This window comes from Kogia breviceps, chromosome 1 (assembly GCF_026419965.1).
Source record: "Kogia breviceps isolate mKogBre1 chromosome 1, mKogBre1 haplotype 1, whole genome shotgun sequence".
Lineage (NCBI taxonomy): Eukaryota > Metazoa > Chordata > Mammalia > Artiodactyla > Physeteridae > Kogia > Kogia breviceps.
In genome coordinates this window covers 9,148,793-9,157,074 of record NC_081310.1, presented here as the reverse complement: position 1 = coordinate 9,157,074, position 8,282 = coordinate 9,148,793, and positions in this window count along the sequence as shown.

Here is an 8,282-nt window from a genome sequence, read left to right as displayed (position 1 = left end):
GGTAACCTTAGCTTCAGTGAATTCTTATATGTTTCTGATAAATAATTTTAAAATCTTTGTAAAGGAAACTTGTTGTAAATGGGAGCTACAAAGAGTAAAGCCATTTCTAATAACAAGAAATTGGCCTGCTCTCAGCTTAAATCTCTATCATGATCTAAAAATTTCTAAACGTTAAGCAATCTGGTAGTAGTTTCTGAGTTTCATTTCCTTTGGGTGCCACTCATTATTATTTTGAACTATACGAAATATCAATACACTTGCTTCCTAATTTCCATAATTATGGAATTTTATATCCTAAAATTTCATTTTAATTGAATTTAAAAGTGTGAAGCAATCTGCTTTTTATTGAAAATAAAACCTCCATCCCATACAGTTGTCACAGGTTCAGAGCTCTACCATTTCACCACCACACGGTGCAGAGCAGACATTGTTCATTTCCTTTATATGTATCTATCAAATCCATGGCTCCATTCTTTACTGTAAGTGCTAGTACAGAAGAGTATAATATCAACTATTATACTTGTGCTGACGAGACCTGACTGATCAATTTAACAACACAGAGATCATTCAAGTCATGTCATTCATTCATTAAATATTAGCCATGCAGTAAGATACCTCATAAGTGTAATTCAATAATTTAATTAAAATAACGATATGAAATAAAATAGTGGTCACGGACTTGGAGATAATTGAACATTAAAGAAAAGATTTAATAGCCACCTAAAGGATGAGCTTCTTTATTGCACATTTGGCAGGTAAGTGAAGACAATACCATCTGCAGCGAATGCTCAGACATGAGCATTATTAGCACCGTAATATTTGCAAAGATGGCTCAGATAATTGCCATAAACCATTGAGAGTACATATTGTTAAGCATTCGGGTACCTGACCCTAAGCATTTAGAAACACGTTCTGCTCTTTTAAAATGTAACTGGCGAAGATTGTGGCCATCTGTAACTAAAGTACAAGTGTGCTATTTGAAAATTAAAATACAGGTCCATGCGCTGTTATAGATTAATACTGTTAACCCATTTCATGAGAAAGTTTAAAATAATGGAAACCTCAAATAATTTTAAAGTTCAGTTAATAATGGCAAAGTTGTCAAAATTACAGTTGACCCTTGAACAACATTGGTTTGAACTGCACCGGTCCACTTAGACGTGGAGTTTTTAAAATAAATATGCCGTCAACCCACTGTATTCCTGAGTTTGGCATCTGTGGATTCAACCAAATGCAGAGCTAAATTTCCATCCGAGGTTGGCTGAATCTGCAGATTTGAGTGAGACCCATGGATATGGCAGGTCAACTATGAGACTTGAGCGTCAGCAAATCTTGGTATATGTGGGAGCTCCTGGAACCAACCCCCACCACCCTGTAGACTGAGGGATGATTGTATAAAGTCTGCTTAAGCCCAGGCCTCCCACGGAGACAGTAATTTTGCAGATAAACAGAAACACCCACTTCTAAACTTTACCGTATCTTGTGATCCAAGCCATTGTTCATACACATAGGAACTTCTACAGATGATTATCATTACCACGGCTATTATTTTTAACATAAAATAACATAAATCTTTTTAAAATTGTAATAATAGTATGCAAGCATTCATCAAGTGGCAATGATAGTGCTTAAAATCAATAACTTGGGAATCGAATTTTTTTAATATGGAAAAAAACCCATATGAAGGTAGGCAAAAAACCCCTTGATTCACTGTGCTGCTAATTTGGGAAAATGCACTATTGTTGCTTGAGAACCTCCTCAGAGCTGCCTGGGTATGATCTGAAATCACCCCCCGGTCCCCGGACACAGAGGGCAGGGAGAGACCAAAGAAAGGGGCAGACCACCCAGATTGGGAGGTGGCAGGTTTACTAAAAAAAGGAACAGCTCTCCACACACATCTGCCAGAATCTTAAAAGTGTATATAGAGACCGTAACAGGGTTTCAGTCATGATTTATCCTAGGTGGCTTCAACACCACATTTCTCTTTCAAGGCTGTACGCTTGGAGCGGCTTCTGGGGAAGAAAGCACAATGCAACTCCCAAGGGCAGGAGCCGGGGCCAGCTTGCGGGTCAGCTGGAGGTCATGTCCTTTGCACGGCTTCCTCCAACGGCTCCGTGCCATGTTAGAGGTAAAGCGGAGAAAAGAAATACACCGGTAAGCCAGGCACACCTTTAAGCTTGCCAAAATCACAAAATCCCAGGCAAGAAAAACAAAGAAAATGCAAGCAAGTTGTTAGCACATGGCTGCAAGATGAACCTCTCCTTGTAAAGTGCCCTTGAGTTTAGTCCTAAGGGAAACTCAAACCTGTCTGGTCCCCCAGTGGGCCTCCACATTCCCGTCGGATGACTCAACTTTATACTCCAGGCCCCTGACCTCCTTTTTCTTAGAGCGTTTACCTGAGAAAACCTGTGATGGCAAATCCATTCTCTGCCTCTATGAGAAGTAAATGGTGTTTTTTTAACTTTTATTTTATGTTGGAGCGTAGTTGATTAACAATGTTGTCTTAGTTTCAGGTGTACAGCAAAGTGATTCAGTTTTACCCATGGAAGTATCCTTTCTTTTTCAAATTCTTTTCCCATTTAGGTTATTAAAGAACATTGAGCCAAGTTCCCTGTGCTATACAGTAGGTCCTTGTTGGTTATCTATTTTTTTTATTTTTATTTTTTTTGGTTATCTATTTTACATAGTGTGTGTATGTTAATTTGAAACTCCTACTTTATCCCTCCCACCACCACCCTTTCCCCATGGTAACCGTAAGTTCGTCCTCTAAGTCTATGAGTGTTTCCGTTTTGTAAATAAGTTCACTTGTATCATCTTTTTAGATTCCGCATATAAGCGATATCATATGATATTTGTCTTTCTCTGTCTAACTTAAGAAGTAAATGTTTTTGTAAAGCCTCTTGTCAGTTTTTTTTTTGTTTTTTTTTTTTGCGGTATGCGGGCCTCTCACTGTTGTGGCCTCTCCCGTTGCGGAGCACAGGCTCCGGACGCGCAGGCTCAGCGGCCACGGCTCACGGGCCCAGCCGCTCCGCGGCACGTGGGATCTTCCCGGACCGGGGCTCGAACCCGCGTCCCCTGCATCGGCAGGCGGACTCTCAACCGCTGCGCCACCAGGGAAGCCCCTCTTGTCAGTTTTACAACCAGAATGTCTTCCTCAAGGACCTAGGAGCCCTTCCTTTGGAAGGTAAACATCATGGACGACAACACCCTCCCTCCCAGACTCAGTGGGAAGGAAGGAGTCTAACTCACCTGGTCTCTCGCTCCAACTTGTGAAACTCTCTCCTCCTGCCATGATGATGGGAGAAAGCTTTCACTTCCTTTGCTGAAGGTCAATCAGCAAACGTAGAAAGCCTAGAGCCTCCACTCCAGCTCTTGGAAACACCCGCTTTGTTTCGGTGGCGCTGGCATCCCACTTCGTCTGTGCTCAAGCCCCTGTAGCTGGAAATAGTCTCAGAAAAAATCAACTTCTCTCTGCTCATCATCTTGTCTGGTGCACTTTTCTTCCTTTAACAGGTGAGTTTTAAGGAATATCACGTCTCACACAGACCATGGCCTCTGCATCCTGTAGTGGTGGGAGATGGAAGCTGAGGAGATAATACAAGGAGCTGGAAAACGGTTCTGGAAGAGACTAGAATGTCCCTGATTGTCAAGGGTTTAACCTGTCAGCATCAGAACTAGAAAAGGAGGTGGGGGGGGGGGGGAACTGAGGGAAGATTGTGGCTGAAAGAGTCTAATTCCACCATTCTGGAAGCTGTTCTGTCTCCACACTCCACGGTGGATGAAGCGCATTGAAAGCTAATAGGATTTAAGCACCAAGAGAGGAGAAAGGGCCCTGGAGACAAGAGGAGCAGAGTCTCATTCATCGAGAAGGCAGAGGCTTTAAGGCTTGTGCAGGATGGAGGGAGGGAGATGGGCCTCAGGGCAGACCACTGACAGGGCACCTCTTCAGTTTTATTAAAGGAAAAGCTCCAGCTCCTGGAGTGCTGGGTCCTTGGGAGAGCCAGCAAAATAAAAGTAACCACAGTGGGGAAGAAATTGCTTTTTGCCGGTAGTAAATATCGGCTGCTTCTTAATTTATGTTCTATATAAGAAATTAATATGGTATGGTTATCTGAATCAGGTGTTCTTGGAAGTCAAAGCATTGAAATTATAGAGAATCAAATAAGACACTCATCCTAAGCAAACAGCTCTCCTCAAGGCTTGTTCAGTTTTAGGATCTCAGCTGATTTCCACTGGGACTCTCAGCCAGTGTGTCTTTGGCCTGGGGAGGGGCCTCTAGCTCCTCTGGACAGCTCCCGTGGTGTGTCCTTCGAAAAAGAAAGAGGTCATCAGATTATTTTTCTCTTTTGATTCAGTGGTGTCGTCTTCTCAGTGGGTACGAGGTAATTTATAGCTCCACACTGTTTGAGTGGAGCTCTTACAGCTCTTTATAGCTATAAGAGCCTCACCCAGAAAGCTGAATTCACAGGCAGCATATTCTTAATTTATTCCTTAATTTATTCCTAGAATCTCTAGATGCCTGCATTCTACACTGACCGCTCCCGAACGGGGGAAATGTAAACTGGGTCTCTGGACCCACTAAGGTAACTTGGGCCAGAAGGAGGAGGACGAGGAAGAGGAGGAGAAGACAAGGAGAAGAAGTAGTAAGTATTCAGCCCTCGGTTGAGAGAAAAATGTCCTCAGAATATCCTGAAGAAATCGGACACACACACACACACACACACCCAATCTAAATGGTGAGAGATTAAAGCCTGCTCAGAGGAGGTATTTCCTCACACTTAGACAATGCAAATGTAACCCCAGAGGCAGCTCACACTACAAATTTATTCATCCAACAAATATTTACTAAGCACCAAGTAGGTAGAGGAGATACAGAAGAGAAGATGAACCAACTCTGCCCTCATGCAGCCTGCCTTCTAGTGGGATAAGAACAGTCCATCCATCAATACAACAAACAAGAACATATGAGACAGTAGTACTTGCTAGGGAAAATTTAAAACAGGATGATTTGATAAAATTGTTATCATAATTTTATTATCAGACTTGATGCTCGGAGAAGGCCTAACAGAGGTAGAGCTATTTAAGCTAAGAACACAAGACGAGGTCACCCATTTGGAAATCAAGAGAGTGGCTAGGATAAAAACCCTGAGGCAAAGGGCTTGACTGTGGGCGCACGAACACATCAGAGGGCTGGAGGAGGGAGCGGAATAGGATGGCGGAGTGGGAGAGCCTGCGAAGGCTTCAAGGGTGGGAGGAGCCATGACTCCAGGTATCTTTACCGCGGAGCAGGTCGGGACAGCCAGCTCCTGCCGTGCTGGGTCCTTGGGAGGCCCAGCAAAATAACAGTAACCACAGACATTAATCAGTCAGGGGATCTCTGTGCCATATAATACCAGTGTCTCTGCCAAACCTGCAATTACCCAGCCATCTACACTTACTCCTATTTTATAGCTTGAAAACTGAAACTTAGAGAGGTTATGTGACCTCATCAAGGGCTCATAGCAAGTCACTGGCAGACTCAGAATTTGCAATATTTTACAGATTTCCTGGGTTTGATTCCTTGGTGAAGGGAGGAGGAGACATGAGCAGGGCTGAGAGGCCGTTTCATCTCCTTAGGCCTTTCTGTTCTTTCTCTCCACTGGCCCAGGAAGCAGCTCCTGTTCCGGGTTCCCCTCTGCTCTCCCCTCTGACGGAGCTCTGTCTCAGGCTTTTGTCATCACACAGCTGGACCCGAAACTCGCTGGGTGGTGTCTTCTGCTCCAAACAACTGTTGGATCAGATCCCACCCCTGGAAAGCCATCCTCAAAGGGTCACTCCTGACGAGTTTACTCTTTGAAATTCGCAACCTAATCATTAACTCACACCTATCAAAAGGAGTGGGAACTTGGAATATAACTGCATTTTTAAGCATAATCTAAATGTAGAGGGCTTCCCCGGTGGTGCAGTGGTTAAGAATCCGCCTGCCAATACAGAGGACACGGGTTCGAGCCCTGGTCCGAGAAGATCGCACATGCCGCGGAGCAGCTAAGCCCGTGCGCCACAATTACTGAGCCTGCACTGTAGAGCCCGTGTGCTGCAACTACTGAAGTCCACACGCCTGGAGCCCGTGCTCCGCAACAGGAGAAGCCACCGCAGTGAGAAGCCCGCGCACCACAACGAAGAGTAGCCCCTGCTCCCCGCAACTAGAGAAAACCCCCAGCACAGCAACGAAGACCCAACACAGCCAAACATAAATAAATAATAAATAAATAAATTCTAAAAAGAAAAAAGAAAAATAAATGTAGAGCATTTAAGATTTCTTATATAGATATATTAAAAAATATTAACCAAGATATTTAACTAATAATTAGAACAACCCAACTCCCTAGTTTACTGGAAAGCCTTTCAGTAGCGTAAACATATTCTGCCCACTAGTCCACTTACCCAGCTCATGACTGCTTTTCCGATTAAACACAGAAAATGTAGCTTAATAAATGCCACAGGACACAGTAAAAGCAAGACTGTAACTCAACACATTAGAGTTTGAAAACATTGCAAAGTAACTTTCAAATTGCAAGAGTTTCTTTAAAAACCAAAGCAAGTTTATTAAAGTAAACTCTTACTTGTGATGAGTCTGTAAAAGAAAAAAATAAATTGTTCTACTTTCCTTCTGAATAGGAAAAACTCATTTTATATAAGGAACATTCCACGGATTTTTATTTAACCACACGCATTTGACTGAGTGTGTCTGAAGTACTTCAGCACCTCTTGGTATGTCATCATTCTAACTCATTTAGAACTCAGTGAAACATCACAGAGCATAATATATTCATCTGTTAACCATTTGGATGTCACATTTATTTCTATAGGTGTTCAACTGTAATTCGACATTATTGGGCACTCAGGAAAAGCGTTAGCCTTAATTTCTAGAGTTGCCCACTGTTAGAATTCATCCTCTGCATCTAAATCAGCATATTTGCATGTACAATGTATTCTTAATCTGAGCTTTATATTTTAAAGAAGTTCTTTTTCCTGATTATCACGTTTAAATGCAAATTGTTTGACACACTGCTAGTCTGCACAGTTGTGAAGAAATCTTATAAAGCAAGAGAGTCCACAGGTTATGTATAGCTGCAGAAGTTATATGAGGTTGTGTTATTTTCTTATTTATATGAGGTTGTGTTATTTTCTTATTCCGGTATATTGTGCCAGAATAATAGAATATTTTGGCCACTTTTTCCCCCAGCAAAACCCAACCAGGCTGTGTTAAAATATAAATATTCTATGGGAATTTGTCTTACATTTTACGGGTTTTGAGGAAGGCTATCCCTCACACAGAATGTGACCTCTTTATGTTTGAGCAAAGAGAGTTAAATAATAACACAAGTGGTCAGAACACGATTCTGGAAGTGGCTGGATGCTTCTGAGGTTTAACTGCCAGCATGAGAACTAAAAAGCAGGAGTGAGAAAGGTGTGGATGGAAATGTTCCAGTTCTAAGGACAGATATAAAGATAGAGATACTAAATCAAAATTACAATTACGATCTGCTGAACTAAGTCTCCAGGGTCACCGTAAAATATAAATATGTGTGTATGTGATAGAGAATTTTCCATTACTCATCAGGTAGCAATATTAAACAAATCATAATAATGACAACTTATTGAAAATTATAATTTACATGAGCTAAACTCCAACATATATATAACTGTGTATATAAATATGTGTATATTTTATAAAGATTAGAATTATTATTGGTTATATAGCAACATTATTCTTAATTAATGTAATTAACTATAACTAAAATCTAAATTACATTTAAAAATAAAATCTCCAAAACGATACCTCTTCAAGGATATAAGAGGAAGTTTAAACCCCATTTTACAGAAGACAAAGTAGAAGTAGAGTTTTGAATTTGTAATTTAGTGAGCTAACCATGAATTTAAAAAAAAGGTTCTCCCCCCATATTTTTTTATGGGTTTTAAATATGTTCCGTTGTCTTCAATTCTCAAAGCCAGTATATTCTCTACTAAGAAAGCCAGCTGAGGAGCAGTTAATTATTGCCAAATTAATTTATTCATAGTTCTCCTTGGCCTTATAAAAGCTGAGTCATCTATGAATGAATGAATTGTAAACAAATAGATGCACAGGTAATTACACAGATCGAGTTTGAGATGCCGGCAGAATCATCAACACACACATAGAAGCACCCACGGTGTCCGGGGTCGACACTTGGCTATACCCTGGTGGATGACACCACCTTCTCTTAAGTGACTCCCACCTTGAAACTGAGAAGCTCTACTCC